The following is a 13,362-nucleotide window of genomic DNA, read 5'->3' as shown; positions in this document are numbered from 1 at the left end:
GTTCCATTTTTCTCCACACCGCCAGTGTACCTGTCATGCATTTTAAATACAAACACACATGTGACATTTATTTACGGCGCTCCGGTTGGGAATATTTTCCCAAACCGCTGCTAGTTGCCTTTGCCTCGCCGAGCATCGGGGAGGGAGGTGGGGTATGATGCACCACTAATGGGTTGCAATTTTGAAAACAAATAGTGTAATCGTGCACCGCGGCGGCGAAAAGGAATGTGGTTGAGTATAAAGGCAGGCAAATTGTTAAAATGGGAATCACATCGTACAACAATGCATAATAATACCTACAAAAAAATATGTACAAAAATAAGTCACAAGGTTAGGGACAAGGTATTATCACGTTATGGTCGCACTGTCACATCAGGAGCCTTGTTTGGAATTGACATTTTATTTTGCATATAGCTTCCCTACTAGCAATGAGAATGTAAAAGTGTGCGTCTTTCAGGCGAGGGGCATGTAGAAGCAGGGGGAGACGGTTGGAAATACGCGGAATTACGCGGCGGCGAGAGCGTGTTTTGCTTTCTACACAGTTTTTGCACTCACACAATCACACATGTGTGAATGTGTGCGTTCACTTTCAGCCAGCGCACTCAGTTTGGTTTTCTCGCAGCGGCTTGCTGGTGTCGGTGTCTCGCTCGCACTAGTGCAGCGAGTGTTCCTCGTGCGTTCCCTTTCTTGCTACCACACAAAATCGTCAGTACAGTTCAAGTCTTCGCAGCGTGAGGCAGCGCGCGTTTTAGCCTAAGTCCCGGGCGCTCGATGTAATTTGAAGTGAAGTGTTGAAGTGTTATTTATTTCAATTCACATTATTACGGCCTCGGTCGTATTTTCAAGTGTTGAAGTGTTGTGCGCATTGAAATAAAGCAGCGTTAATCTTTCATAATTCAACATGAATATGTAAATTATGCTGCTTTATTTCAATGCTTTTTTTACAGTATTCAACATACACAACATACAGGCAGTAAGGCGGGTGCTTGAAGTGACGATTTTTTTAATTATTTATAATAAAAAATATGTGTGGTTTTGTGACAAGATTGTGGTTAGCGATGTGTGGAACTGTGCCTTAAGTTTCAATAAAGTGTTAAAATATCAAACGAGTTTGATGTGTTTAAGTTTTATTTCGATGCATGCGATTTTATTACGCTGCAAATCAAAGTGAACGAAAGCGCACAGCGCACAACGCGTAACGAAAGAAACGGGGGGGAGGGGTTGTCCAGCGCTACGCGCAAAGTGCGGCAACAGCGCAGCGCAAACCGAAAAGAACGCACGGGAGGGGGTGTTCAGCGCAGCGCGCAAGTGCGGCAACAGCGCAGTGCAAACCGAAAGAAACGCGAGAGAGCAAGAACAGCTGATCCGCGCATCCAGCGCAGCGCGAGAGGAAAAAAACGGGAGGGAGGGGTATCAGCTGATCAGCTGTTTTGTATCGCGAGAGCGCCCCGTGTAATTTGAAGGCATGCGAGAGAGCGCTGCGCGCGCTCACTCTCAATTCGGAAAAAAATCACTGCGCCTCGACTATGGCGGCCAATACAAAATCGACCGAACCCCTTCCCCCTGTTTCTACATGCCCCTCGCCTGTAAATTTCGCTCTCTTTGTCTGTAGGGTTTGGACGTGGCAATAAAAAAGCGTTCACGCCAACATTGTTGATATCATAAATAAGGTATATTTTTATTTCTTTTTAAGCAATTTTTACAAATTTATTTCAGTCGCGGTCAGTGCTAAGCGAATCAAAATAAACAAATAAAAATTGTTATAAATGGTTGTTTGAATATTAAACATCTTGATACTGGTCAATATGTAACGAGGCAACAGATCAAGGACGGCATAGTAGCGTGTCAAGCCTTTGGTCTTATATAGCGAAGGTAGTAAGTTCGAATCTCTGATGCAGCGGATGGAATTATGACAACATCAATTTAAGAAAATTGTCAATGATTTGTAAGTAAAGATGCTCATTTCGTGAAGAGGAAAGAGGAGGTCTCAAATTGGGCTGTAATTGTTACAATTCAGTTGTATGAAGCCACTACTTCATTTTGAGAATTTTGAGTTGTCTTGTTTTGTTTTTAGCTACTGATTTGCAGTATTCCTCAGATTTTCTTAATGACTTTATTTCAAAAGTTACCTTTCACCCATCACCTCTGACAATCAAACGTCTTATTTTCACTTTCTTCGTAAGTGTTCCGGTGTCATTGTCACCAGTTCCAGCAACTCATTCATTTTTTAGCTAGCCTGTTTTCTTTCACCCTTTTCTGCAACTCACCCAACATCATAACTGACCTTCCACCCAGAGAGGCGAAGCAAAAAAGAAGACGAAGAACATTTGTGCACACGAAGCACACAGTTTCGAGCACACTCGACACCTTCCCGCAGCGCATGAAATTGTGCCAAGTGTGGCTGGACAATGTTACAACACGGTACGGTACTAACCACCGCTGCCGCCACCGTCGCCGCGTGTCGGTTTCACCTTGTGCCACCGGATCGCAACCGGAACAAGGCGCAGAAGAAGCAGGCTGAACCACACGCGATCAAGCAAGAGCCACAAACCCGCAAGGCATGCAAAGTGGTGAAAGTTGGGGTCGTTTCATCTGGCCAAGCCGCATCCACGTCAATGGAATTACCCATCCGAAACGCTTCAAATTGTGCCGGGTGGCTTTGCGTCCGTTCCGCGAGTCACGGGTCACGCAAACACGTACTTGAGTGACAAATTCATTGCAAAAAGCAATCTCTTCTAGCGCAGGAATCTTTCACCAACCCGATGAGGGAGCAAAATCAGTACAGGATCAGTATTAAAAATACCTTCCATACCATATCACAGAAGGTCAACATGCGCTTTCACTTTTTTACCGCCAATCACACCACCACGAGGGCAAAACAAAAGGAAATAAAAATATTGGCAAAAGAAATGAAAAGTTCAACCGTCGAAGTAGGCGCAGGCGGAGATGCTCCCAGCAGGAGCCATACACGCTCGCCCAGCACGACACACGATGGTCCGTGACCGTATTGCGAGGTACGAGAGGTAGCACGCAGTCAAGTCAGCCGTTGCGTCTCATCGTGAAGGCGTTTTTGGTAGCAATTTTGGAATGTTTTGTTAGAGCGATGCTGATTAAAACATCAACCGCATACACAAAGACTTCCTCTCTGCGGTAGCGCTGGAGCAACAATTCACAACTTGAAAGGAATGTTACATTTGACTGTATTCAACAGAGGACGCGTTGATGATGATGATGTCGCTGTTTTTTTGTTAGAATAATCCCCAGACAGACCTCAGTTTGAAAGGACTTACCATGGAAATAGCACAGCAAAGGACAGCAGTTGACCACCCGGCGCGCTGTTTGAAAACCTTCAATCACGGGTGAAAGGAAGCATCAAACCCTCAAAACTGACAGCTGTCAACGGTTAACGCAAACTTTCATATTCAGGGAATTTGCAAAATCATATCAAAACCATATCTAAACGATCGGGGAACATACATGATCTATCAATCCACCAATGGTAGTAACAATGGCAGATTCAGTAAATAAATTGTGCGTAAGTCTATAAACAGCATTTCGCAACAACAACAACAAAAAACGCCACACAAAAAAGTCACTCCCGATGATGGACGGTCAGTAAAGTCGGCGCATTGTTTTCCCGAGCGAGTGGTCGGGACATGACATTAATGTTTTAACATGTTAATGTTTCGCCGGCCGCGATACACTCTCTGACCGTACATGATGTGCTTTGGGAAGGACATACCAACAAACGGGACAAAAAGTGGACGTCAGGAGTTGAACGAGCATTGTTCTGGTTGAAACAACCGGGACAGTATGAGATTTTATCAGCACAAAGCACATGCACACACAGCAACAGCATACAGCGGGGACCATTAAACCAATGTGTGGATCCACCGGAGTGGCGTTGATTTGTAACTCATCTCGTTACCGCTAATTTTTACAGCTGCGTTCGAGTATCACTTTTTTTCGGTACCAGTGCACAATTGCACCGAAACTCACTCATTCCCCACTCACGCCCCATCATTAAACCGGATAAAGGGATCAAAACAAAACACAGTGCGCGAGTGTGTACTGTTGTTTCATTAAAGCGGCTTGTTGAATGATTTGTTGATAAAACAAAACCCTCGCTCGGTGGTGCTGGTTCTGGTTCGCATTTTTTAAAGTATGTTTTGCAGTTTTGTTGTTCCCCTATCCGCTTTAAATGCCAATGAACTTTTGTACAATTGCATGTGAACATCATACTTACGCCGGCACTACCAGCAAGCGGGATGAGATTAAGCGAGTCCATAAATTTTATCGTTCGCGCTAAAGCACGGGTGTTCATTTTTTTGCTGCTGCTGCTGCATTCGAAATGGGTTTGCTACCCACCGAATCGATGAAATGAGGAAACAAACACCCCATATCGGTTAAAAAAGCATGCACCGCCCCAACATCGAACCATTGGGTCTTAAGGAAAGAAACACAACACCACCCAGACGCCAATTACCGAATGATATTTTCATTTCCTTTTAATCACAACACTGAACCACGATTATCGCACTGCACCTCGAAATTGGCAAAACTCACAGCGCACAGCATCCAGCAGTTACAGCTCAACCTGGTCCTCCCTACCATACACCTGCATTCTCGAGCGCTTGAGTAAGGTGCAAACATCGATCGGGGAAACCTAGCGATTGGAAGATGAAAAATAAATAACAACTAAAAAACAGGAAACAACAACAACTACACACTCCACAATTGGAACGAAACGTGCCACGCAGCTGGTAGGAATGGCAAAAAACCGAACAGTTCCGACCTAAATTTTTGCACACGGGGTGCATGCCACCGCCACCGCCTTTCATTGCGCTGGTAGCTTTGCTGCGTTTAAATGAGGTTAAAACATTGAAACATGACCTGGTGCACCAGAGAAGGATCTTCTGAGCCTCCCAAAAGTGAAATGGGCGAAGAATGGGAGAAGGAGTGAGACAGAGAGCAAAAAATACGAACCCTCTTTTCAGTGTCGCCCGCAAGAAAGTAGAGTCAGGTGCAAGAATGCAAAAAGATATCAAGTGGAAATTAAGTACGAGTGTCAATCAGGTGCCATTTGGTTGCTTCTTTTGGACACTACAATAGTACCACATTGTTTATGGCACTTCATTGTTTTTCAACTAGTAAAACGAAGATTTGCTGATCATTTAGAGCATTAGTTGCTTGAATATTCCTGTTGATATTGAAGAGGTATTCGGAAGACTGACAAAAATCCCACAATTTTAGGGATATTTTTAAAGATATTCTTGGAGATTTTCAGAAGAGATCTTCCACCAAAAAGTCCTATCCCAATATGTCCATTTATTGGACCCTCCAGTAGATAGCACAACTACATGACTCATCGACTCCTCTACAACCCCCAGCGCATAGGACTCAAAGCCTCAACATCTCAAACCATAAATCGTCAATCGGGTTCACTTGCACCCGAGCACTAGCAGTCAAAAAAGAAGCTCAACTCAAGCGCGTAAACACCAGCAAACCCCGTAGTGCCTGTTCGCTCCCCGGCCATGAAGATAAATCGATCCTTTTAAGGAAATTAAGGTGAATCACAGCTTCACGGCTTCGCGACCCTCGGATAGCCTTGCTAATGGGGAAAAAAGGGATCTCTTTTTTTCTTCCTCCAATTTCCAGGAACGCGCTCCTGCCAGAGGCAGAGCAGGCTCTAATTTATTGCCTACAGGCATTCCTCCAGCCATTGGATTAGAGGAAACCGGATTCAAACGTAATGGTTTTTTGGTGGAGGAGGGAATTCAGTTCGGGGAAGGGTGCCGAGATTGATTCTGGGATGTGATGACGAGATGGACACTGTTAGCGCCTTCTAATTAGATTGTTTCTTGGCGTCAGGAAGCATTGGAGATGTTGGGAACTTTAAATACATTATGTTTTCTAAATAAGAATTTACACTTACGCATGTGGCACTGTAAGTGATGGTCCTTGGAACCAGACAGTTTTGTGAAAGAGACATCAACTTACCTAAAAGAAGAAAAAGATAAGAACAATTATTAAAATGATGTAAAAAATGTATACCAATTTTGGAAAGAATGGACCCAAAAGAAATTAGATTTGCATTTGATGGCTAATCTAATATTTATGTTCCAGCTTAACGCCTCGCCTTGCATCCACAGTGTGTCCAGAGAGGACCTTTTCTTTTACGATCTCCTGTCCCTCGGTTCAGCAGAACGTAATTTTCTAAACGACACCTAAATCAACATTTAGAACGCGCGAACCTTTTCATCATCTACACACCAACACCACCCTGCTATGATGCGTGCATAAATTATGTACGAAACTCTGCTCAAACTCTCCTCCTCGCTGGCAGCAAACTTTCAGAAGGAAACATCAAAACATCCCAAGGCGTTCGCCGCCAAACGGTTTTAATTGTTTCCTGAAACTACCGAATTTTACCGAACCACCACACTGCTACTACTCATCAAGAACACACACACACAGAGGGTATTTCTTGCTTCCCTAAGTTACTCAACCAACATACCGCTCATGCGGAAAGGGCGGAATATTCAAATTTAATGAAGCACTTCCCCTATTGTGCTTTGGCCAACACTACGACTAAACCCTTGTCGTCAGTCAAAAACTTCGATTAAAACCTTATTTTCAGGACACGCTTCATCTAATGGCGTTCACGACACAGGAGACTTCCCCAGAAATTGTGTATGTGTGTGCCCTACCTTTCTACTTGTGGTAGAAGAAAGTCCTTCCCCCTTTCCAAGCAATTTGTTTCGTTCCGATCCTGTCACAGGATTGTTCATTAAAAACGGGTCCTGAAAAAAGCAGACGACGAACCCGTCGTTTGTCGTTTCCCTTTAGGTGAAAGTTTTGCACAGAGCGTGCCGACGACCGCAGTCCGGGCCTTCCCGAGGGATGGGTTTTGATTGAGAAGAAACCTTTCTTCGTGGCTTGCTTGGTGTGCAAAAAAACAAAAACGATCGAAAGAAACACACCCTACACCTTATTGTCACGTACCGAAAAGGCAGGGAGTTGCCGCCGTTCGCTTTTCCTTTTTTACGGCGAGGGTTTGCAGCATGCAAATACAGTTTCATCCGACAGACGGCAGTGTTTCATGAAGGGATTTTTTTTTTCTCCACGTTCCCACACAGACACAGACCGCCAGCGTGTTGGGTAAATAAAATCAAACAAATCAACGATCAAACTGTGCTAAACATGACACATTCCAGCGTTTCAACGCCCAGCGCACACGCACAGCAAATATCCTTGCTTATTTTCATTACAATCACATTCCACACCCAATAAAAGGAAAGCCGAGCGTGTAGAGTGTGTGTGTATGAACATGAAAGGGAACGGCATTTCAATTACACACCGAGCGCGATCGAACCTTCTCCCTCCCGCCCCGAGCAGGTGGTACACATTGGGGAGCAAATAAAACGCTAGGTGAAAGCATTTACATGTTTAATGAAAACATTTAATTTGCTACTTCTTAGCGACGGGCTCGATAAGCCACAATCGTGGCGGAGCGGAGACTACTTTCCCTCCCCGAGCGAATCGCTGTTCAGCCATAAATCATTTGCATAAGAAAGGAATTTCTCGAGGGACACATTCCTCACCCGGGTTTGCCGTTCATTATTATCCTTATGACAATGCTGGTCCCATGGTCCCGTTGACAAATGGGAGTAAATTGGTCCCACCAAATACAAAAGACTTGAACGATCGTCCGTGAGGTGACCGGCAAGCCGGCTCGCTGCAACAATAATCGCATTATTAACATCACGATAACTTGTTTTATCGCTCGATGTTGCTGTTGTGTTTCGTTGTGAAAATAACAAAAACACAAGAACTTCTTCAACCATTATACTCGTACCGTAATTTCCGCTTAATAATTGAGGTACTGCCTAGCTCGGTACCGCCGAGCAAAAAGGAAATTCATCGCCTTTTTTTGTGTGTATTTTCTTTCTGCCATGTTTAAAGCACAGCACACAAACCGATACAAACAGAGCAGAGATGGGGAAGGGAGCGTAATAATAATTTGTTACTTTGGCGTCACATTGGCGGACTGGGCCTTTTTCTTTGCCGCTCCTTTCACCCAAACATAACTGTCGGAAGTAGCGTTTTATTTCCTATCCCTCGGAAGACGTCTTCACCTTCGGCAGACTAGAGGGCAGCGAGCGCGCGCGCGTTCTAGTGTCTTCTAGCTGCTCCGACCCCTGTGACTGCGGTGTAAGGTTTATGATGATGGTCAAACTTATTTTTTCGCCTTTGTTTTTCTCTCCCCCTGCAAAAAGCATATTGCGCCCTTGTAGTTCCATTGTCGGAGTAAAAGGGGGACAATAAGAAATACGAAACCGAAAGCGATTGAATTTCATACGACCGAACCCTCTACAACAAACGTCAGCACTATTGGTAATGTTTTGGACTGGCTTTGGTGTGAGGCGATACAGTGAGAAATCGCTGCAAATCAATCTGTTTAAGTGTTTGCTGTCTTACCCGTTAAACGGCCCGCTGCAGAGGGTATGAGTAATTGCCGCGTTGCTTCAAGAACTTTATCAGGAAATGCATGTACGAACACGAACTCAGTTGGGAGGGGGGAGGGACGTGGACGTGTCAATGTGGCAGTAAATAATAAACAAAGCAGTGGAAACGATGAGCTGGATGTATAACTCATAAAAGACATATTTAAATGGGTTTAAATTCAGGGTCCTTGCTTCCAAAATAATTAAATGTTTAACATCATATTTCTCATGCAATACGCTATGTAATTTGAATTTCAAGTGATTTTTTGGGCTTTTTGCTGTTTTAAATTAGACAATCAAGTGTTAAACAATATAAACTACTCAAATTTTATTTCTGAAACGTTTAAAATATCAAAATACAACCTGGTTTGAAGCGATATCTTTGGAACTTCAACTGAATTGTTTGCTATTTAGAATAATAATTTAAAAACCCCTTTTTTCCCCGCAATCGTGCAATTGAAGTTAAAAAAATAGTCTACAAAGGGTTTCTTTTTTTATTAAACAACTCACAAGCTGAAATAAATGTCTACCGCTTCTCTCAGTGGTCAGCAGTGCAGGTTAACTTCACATTTTATGTGCTCCATATCCACATATCACAGCAGAAAGCCGGACAAAAACAGTACACGTTTTATGTAAATTTTTCCACACACATCCATACGTGCTAGAATCTGTACAAATGTCCCTCTAAAGGACGCTATGTCTTTCGCGAACACACAAAAAATACCTCACAAAATGTTCCCTTCGAGACCGTACCAGCACACACCACCGCTCCTCCAGCGCCGGGAGTAATATTGAAAATTCATTTCCCACTGCCCTATACTCCAAAAGCAAGCGCGCATGTGTTTGCTCACCTTTCTCGAGCACACCACCAGCAACCCCAGTTCCCTGCGGTTGCGCCTCCGGGGTTTTGTGCGGACACCTATTTGTTTATCGCGCGCAAAATTTTCTCGTAAAATGCTTCACCTTTATTTACTGAGGAACGTCAGCGCCTACTACCTTTCCGACCCCAACAGTGCCAGCAGAACATTCTTTGAAGTGAAAAGCCCAGACGCGCGCCGGGCGGCTAGGTTGGCGCATTGCTGAACCGAACGATTTAATAAGGCTTCTATTTGTCATGAAAACATGTGTAAACATAGCTGCGAAGCATAAAAGTATGCCCTTATGTGTTGCCTTTTTTTGCATACCTTTTGCATGCTTCTAGCGCAAGTCTTATTAAATGGACAACGTTAGTAGCAGCAGCAGTAGTAGCAGTCTTCGCTCTACCGTATTTTTCTTCACCTTTCTCCCGGCCTAGAGGAACCGTTCGGCAAAAGTCAACCGTTGTTTTACGCCACTTTCGGTACAGGGGCGAAATTAAATAACATGCCGACTTCTTGTACCTATTCCCCGGCACAGCCTGACACAGTGTAACATTTGCCGTGTATTGCAGGAATTTAAACAAGACCGGTAGCTTCTTACAGCACTTACGGTTTGCACTTCCGGGCGTCTCTTTTTAGGCAAGACGAATTCATACTTAATTCATGGAGAATCCCCACAAAATCCCCCGGCAGAGCATAAAAGCTGGACGGGGGATACAGCAGGAAGTAATCCAGGAACTTTCAACACCAAGCGCTACAGAGATTTTTCAGAAATGTGTACTATATTTCTGTTTATTTTCAATTTTTGCATCGCAAACGCGGTAGCTTTACAGTTTTGGTCCTACGAGCCGGATGAAATACAATCCAAAAAATGAAACCGATTTTTCTTACTTTCTAGATAACATCCGCCACACCTCTAGTAGCTGACGAATAATAAAGCAATCCATTAGCATAATACAGCAAAGCCGCTTTGCGAAAGGACTTCTCTTCCCCTGTCCCGACTACAGCTTAAAAACATGACTATTTAATGCGTCAGAATTACAAACTACTCCTGCAATTACTTTGCCATTTTCAGCTCGCCCAAAAAGGACCATCCTTCCACCGTCCAAGTGCCGAAAAATGAGACTGACAGAATTATAATCAACTAATCTAGCTGCTATCAAAATTGCACTCCCAACACGTTGACTTCAACTGCTTGTAGGAGTAACAGTAACAAAAACACACCTCCAAAGCTCCGTACTTTGAATGAAAAATTACCTTTCACATCATCACCAACGTAAATTTGGCTAAACGCAACCCAAAAAAACCGTTGACGGTTTCGTCGAAAATAAGACGCGCTATAATGCGCTTCGGAACACTCGCGGGGTGGGATATTTCCCAGTGAGTTTTCACCCCACTGGTTCCGGTAGCAGAAATAATTCATCTGCCAAGCCACCTGCCGACCGTGAATCAACTTTCACTCAATGCGCTCTTATAAGATCTTATAAGCGTTTCGGGTTTGGTTCCGTCATCGTTCAAGTCGTGTCGCGTCAACAGGGAAACTAAATTATAATGCCAAACCTTGCCACCGTCCCCGTATTGCTGCCCTGCTGCTGCTGCTGCGATAAAGCGGACTCTCTTTACGTGCGCAAGTGAAATATGCTTTCATCCTGGAAGAGCCCACCGAACCCCCCAAAGGTCCAGAAAGATGGATGGGTCCAAACTCCAAAAGCGCGCGCGTACGGTACAACTTTCCACAAATTTGGTCTGCAAAAACTGGTCCAAAAGTTGAGCGCACCCTCACCTGAAGATGGGACACGACTGGAAAGGATGTGAAGACCGTTTTCTCCGTGCACTTAAGAGATCCTAGGCCCCGAAGAAACAGGAAGCAGCACGATCTGCTCTTCATTCATAAATTTCTGAGTTCATTCTCCCGCCCCACTGGTGCAAGAACGATCCGAGATTCCGGGACGACGCGAACCATGTTCAACCGCGCAAAAAAGGAAGTCGATGCACTTCGACGTCTCTCAAACACCGCGCTCCGCTGGGGAGTTTAATGCAAAAACTTAAGCACCCCGGTTCACCTCAACCAACTGGATGAACTTCGCTGTGCTTAATAACTTTCTTCCATTACCTGTTTTGGGTTGTTTGGAGGTGAAGACGGAATGGAGGCCTTCTTTTCCCCCTAGAGAGAAGAGTTCTTGCCGTTTCTGTCCATGTGCCTGCACCTGACGGCACTGAGTGAGTCCATCAAGCCATGACAGCGCCCGTCACGGAGGTAAAAAGGTAACTACGAGCATGTCTTGTGGCTACCACCGAAAGCGGAAGGTAAGTCAGCGTTTCATCCCGCATTTGTGCAAGGTGCATTTGATCCCACGGGACGGGAGGAGTGAGCAGACTCTTCCTTGGCGTGCATTTAGACCGAACGATGTTGGAGTTGGCTTTAGCATAGGCAATAAAATTGTTTTACAAGATCGCAACCGTCAGATAGCCCTGCACCGTACGAACGAACCAAGCTCACTTTGGAGTTCGATTTGCGTTTTACGCTTGATTGGAGAAGGCGCGATTGCAGGTAGTACACCGTTGGCATCCTCCACAACTCAGCCGATTGGCATCCAATCAATGTCACATTCCTGTGCGAGGTTTCCGCAATCACCCCGGAAGCTGACAGCTGGATGCACCACACCACGATAAGCACCAATCGAGTGACGTTTCGCTGTCAACGGATTGGTAACTAAGTGAGGAATTTGTAGCTGTTCTTCAGCTAAAGCCTAGAAGCTAGACCAGAACAGGAGTGTGAGTCCAAACACATTTGTGTGTTGTTTGTTGCGTTAAGCTTCAGACTTTGGGCTTTTAAAAGGCACGGGGATTTGCATAGTTAGAATGCAACTCGTCGAAACAAAGCAGTAGCACGAAACAATGATTTATTGGCACAGTCATACAGGGAGCCAAATTTCACTTCGATGCGACTAAAAATTGTGACAGACGAGTCTTGCAAAATACCCCGTAAAGCTGAACCGAAAAAAGCTTTCCAGGCTCACAGCAGCAGACAGAAACAACAAACCCACCACCCAGAAGAGCCCAAACAGAAGGATTATCACACCATAAATCCGTCAGTCACATGTTCAATACTCCGTTGCTGGTGGTTGTGGTTTTTGTAGTTGGAAGCTTTGTGACGGTGTAGAAACAAAAATACAAGAATTACCAATTCCGGGCTTTGGTCTTTTTTTGGCACCATCTCCTATTTCACGTTCATATCATCTGTTTTTGATGGGTAGTGGTATGCACTGGCGCTCGCTTTTTTCCCACCAATCTCCTCATATCTATTGTTGCAAAATTTATTTGCATGACGGCTTTTTGTTTTTGCTTTTCATTTGCAAAGCTGCTGACTATTTTTCTGCGTGCAGATTAAACTAAATTTTTCGAAGCAATAACTCTTCTTCCACCGGCACCGACACTCACACACGTCATGCCAGGGACGCGACTGTTCGTGACAGGATTTATATGCGTTCTGGGGGACACGATTTATGAAGCCGTGTTTGGCCAGTTTGACTAGTTTTGGCAGGCATCCTTAACAAATGAATTCAATTTTTTTAAGAGTCAAAGACCTTTTTCTACCCTTGAATGAAGGACTTTTCTACTGCAGGGAAGCAGTGTTTTAGGTACAGTAGTTAACTTCCCATAAACAATTTGCATAATCGCTCTAATTACACTCGAGACACATTTTCGAAGGAAACAATTTTCCCGGTAAAAGAAGCCCTGTCTCTGTCTCCCTCAAGTGTTGGAAGTGATTTTTTTTCTACCCCGATAGTGATCTTAACACACACATACTAGACTTCAAGTCAACCAAGGGCTACAAACAACTTCAATTTGCTACGGCGACGAAAGAGGCGCGCGCGCGTTTTGAATGCGAATCAACGAGAGACATGCTTGTTGTTGCTCTACGCTTTTTGTGTGTACTTTTGTATTGAGGAAAAACACATTTTCCTTACCCCTAGAGAGAGAGACAGAGAGAAGGG

The 13,362-nt window shown here is 44.4% G+C and overlaps 1 protein-coding gene and 1 long non-coding RNA gene across 8 annotated transcripts in view; one reads left to right on the top strand and one right to left on the bottom strand.

Annotated features, from left to right (window-relative positions):
• The window catches only part of LOC1269252 (probable G-protein coupled receptor Mth-like 1), a 160,335-nt gene that overhangs the window by 116,526 nt on the left and 30,447 nt on the right, over positions 1-13,362 (bottom strand). The window lies entirely within an intron of this gene.
• On the top strand, positions 425-1,109 carry LOC133392868 (uncharacterized). The gene is made up of 2 exons (XR_009765858.1): positions 425-773; positions 948-1,109. It is a non-coding gene; the product is annotated as an uncharacterized LOC133392868 (long non-coding RNA).

The sequence above is a fragment of the Anopheles gambiae genome, chromosome 3 (assembly GCF_943734735.2).
Source record: "Anopheles gambiae chromosome 3, idAnoGambNW_F1_1, whole genome shotgun sequence".
NCBI lineage: Eukaryota > Metazoa > Arthropoda > Insecta > Diptera > Culicidae > Anopheles > Anopheles gambiae.
Note: the sequence above shows the minus strand (reverse complement) of the source record. Positions and strands in the feature narration are given on the sequence as shown.